Source organism: Calidris pugnax, unplaced genomic scaffold, assembly GCF_001431845.1.
Source record: "Calidris pugnax isolate Ruff unplaced genomic scaffold, ASM143184v1 scaffold322, whole genome shotgun sequence".
NCBI classification, from domain to species: Eukaryota; Metazoa; Chordata; class Aves; order Charadriiformes; family Scolopacidae; genus Calidris; species Calidris pugnax.
In genome coordinates this window covers 114,516-117,148 of record NW_015091035.1, presented here as the reverse complement: position 1 = coordinate 117,148, position 2,633 = coordinate 114,516, and positions in this window count along the sequence as shown.

Below are 2,633 nucleotides of genomic sequence, written 5' to 3'. Positions count from 1 at the left end.
GGGGGGATTTGGGGGTGGGGGGGCCCCTACTGGTTCCAGTTCCATCCCAGTTCCATCCCAGTCCCTCCCAGTGCCCACACTGGTCCCAGTTCCAGTCCCGATACTGGTTCCAGTTCCATCCCAGTTCCAATACTGGTTCCAGTTCCATCCCAGTCCCAGTGCCATCCCAGTACCGATACTGGTCCCAGTCCCAGTTCCAGTTCCATCCCAGTTCCGTCCCAGTTATATCCCAGTTCCAGTGCCTCCCAGTGCCCACACTGGTTCCAGTTCCAGTCCCGATACTGGTTCCAGTCCCACTCCCAGTCCCCAGACTGGTGCTGTCCCAGTCCCAGTGCTCATACTGGTTCCAGTTCCATCCCAGTTTTGATACTGGTTCCAGTCCCAGTCCCAGTTCCAGTCCCGATACTGGTCTCAGTCCCAGTTCCATCCCAGTTCCAATACTGGTTCTAGTTCCAGTCCCAGTTCCAGTCCCGATACTGGTTCCAGTCCCAGTCCCAGTTCCAGTTCCATCCCAGTTCCGTCCCAGTTATATCCCAGTTCCAGTGCCTCCCAGTGCCCACACTGGTTCCAGTTCCAGTCCCGATACTGGTTCCAGTCCCACTCCCAGTCCCCAGACTGGTGCTGTCCCAGTCCCAGTGCTCATACTGGTTCCAGTTCCATCCCAGTTTTGATACTGGTTCCAGTCCTAATCCCAGTTCCAGTCCCGATACTGGTCTCAGTCCCAGTTCCATCCCAGTTCCAATACTGGTTCTAGTTCCAGTCCCAGTTCCAGTCCCGATACTGGTTCCAGTTCCATCCCAGTACCGATACTGGTCCCAGTCCCAGTTCCAGTTCTACTCCAGTTCTGTCCCAGTTCCATCCCAGTACCGATACTGGTCCGGGTTCCATCCCAGTGCTGATACTGGTCCTGCTGCCAGTCCCAGTTCCATCCCAGTTCCATCCCAGTTCCATCCCAGTGCTGATACTGGTGCCGTCCCAGTGCCAATACTGGTCCCAGTCCCAGTTCCATTCCAGTTCCATCCCAGTTCCATCCCAGTACCGATACTGGTCCCAGTCCCAGTTCCAGTTCTACTCCAGTTCTGTCCCAGTTCCATCCCAGTACCGATACTGGTCCGGGTTCCATCCCAGTGCTGATACTGGTCCTGGTGCCAGTCCCAGTTCTGTCCCAGTGCCATCCCAGTACCGATACTGGTGCTGTTCCAGTCCCAGTGCCCATACTGGTCCCAGTCCCAGTTCCATCCCAGTTCTGATACTGGTTCTAGTTCCAGTTCCAGTTCCAATACTGGTTCCAGTTCCATCCCAGTTCCATCCCAGTATCCATACTGGAGCTGTTCCAGTTCCAGTGCCCATACTGGTCCCAGTTCTGATACTGGTTCCAGTCCCATCCCAGTGCCATCCCAGTACCAATACTGGTGCTGTCCCAGTTCTAGTCCCAGTTCCAGTGCCCATACTGGTCCCAGTTCCATCCCAGTCCTGATACAGGTTCTAGTTCCAGTTCCAGTTCCAATACTGGTTCCAGTTCCATCCCAGTTGCATCCCAGTATCCATACTGGAGCTGTTCCAGTTCCAGTGCCCATACTGGTCCCAGTTCCATCCCAGTGCCATCCCAGTACCGATACTGGTCCCGGTGCTGATGCCAGTCCCAGTGCCGATACTGGTCCCAGTTCCATCCCAGTGCCATCCCAGTACCAATACTGGTGCTGTCCCAGTTCTAGTCCCAGTTCCAGTGCCCATACTGGTCCCAGTTCTGATACTGGTTCCAGTCCCATCCCAGTGCCATCCCAGTACCGATACTGGTCCCGGTGCTGATGCCAGTCCCAGTGCCAATACTGGTCCCAGTTCCATCCCAGTACCAATACTGGTTCTGATGTCATCCCAGTTCCATTCCAGTTCCGTCCCAGTACCGATACTGGTCCCAGTGCTGATGCCAGTCCCAGTTCCAGTTCCGATACTGATCCCAGTGCCAGTCCCAGTGCCGATACTGGTCCTGGTGCCGTCCCAGTTCCATCCCAGTTCCATCCCAGTGCTGATACTGGTGCCGTCCCAGTTCCAGTTCCATCCCAGTGCCATCCCAGTGCCATCCCAGTGCCGATACTGGTGCCATCCCAGTTCCAGTTCCATCCCAGTGCCGTCCCAGTGCTGATACTGGTCCTGCTGCCAGTCCCAGTTCCATCCCAGTGCCATCCCAATACCGATACGGGTGCCGTCCCAGTGCTGATACTGGTCCCAGTTCCAATTCCAGTTCCAGTGCTGCCCCAGTACCGATACTGGTGCTGTTCCAGTTCCATCCCAGTACCGTCCCAGTTCCATCCCAGTAGCGATACTGGTGCCGTCCCAGTTCCGTCCCAGTGCCGTCCCAGTGCCGATACTGGTCCTGGTGCCATCCCAGTTCCATCCCAGTTCCATCCCAGTCCCGATACTGGTGCTGTTCCAGTGCCATCCCAGTGCCGATACCGCTCCCAGTGCCGGGCTTTTGGGGTTCCAGTGCCATTTTTGGGGTGCCGGGGTGGGTTTTGGGGTGCAAGTGGGGGTTTTTGGGGTGTCGGGGGTGCCAGTTTTGGGGTGTCCAGGTTTTGGGGTGCGGGGGCCAATTTTGGGGTGTCTTTGGGGGTTTTGGGGTGTCGATGTTGATG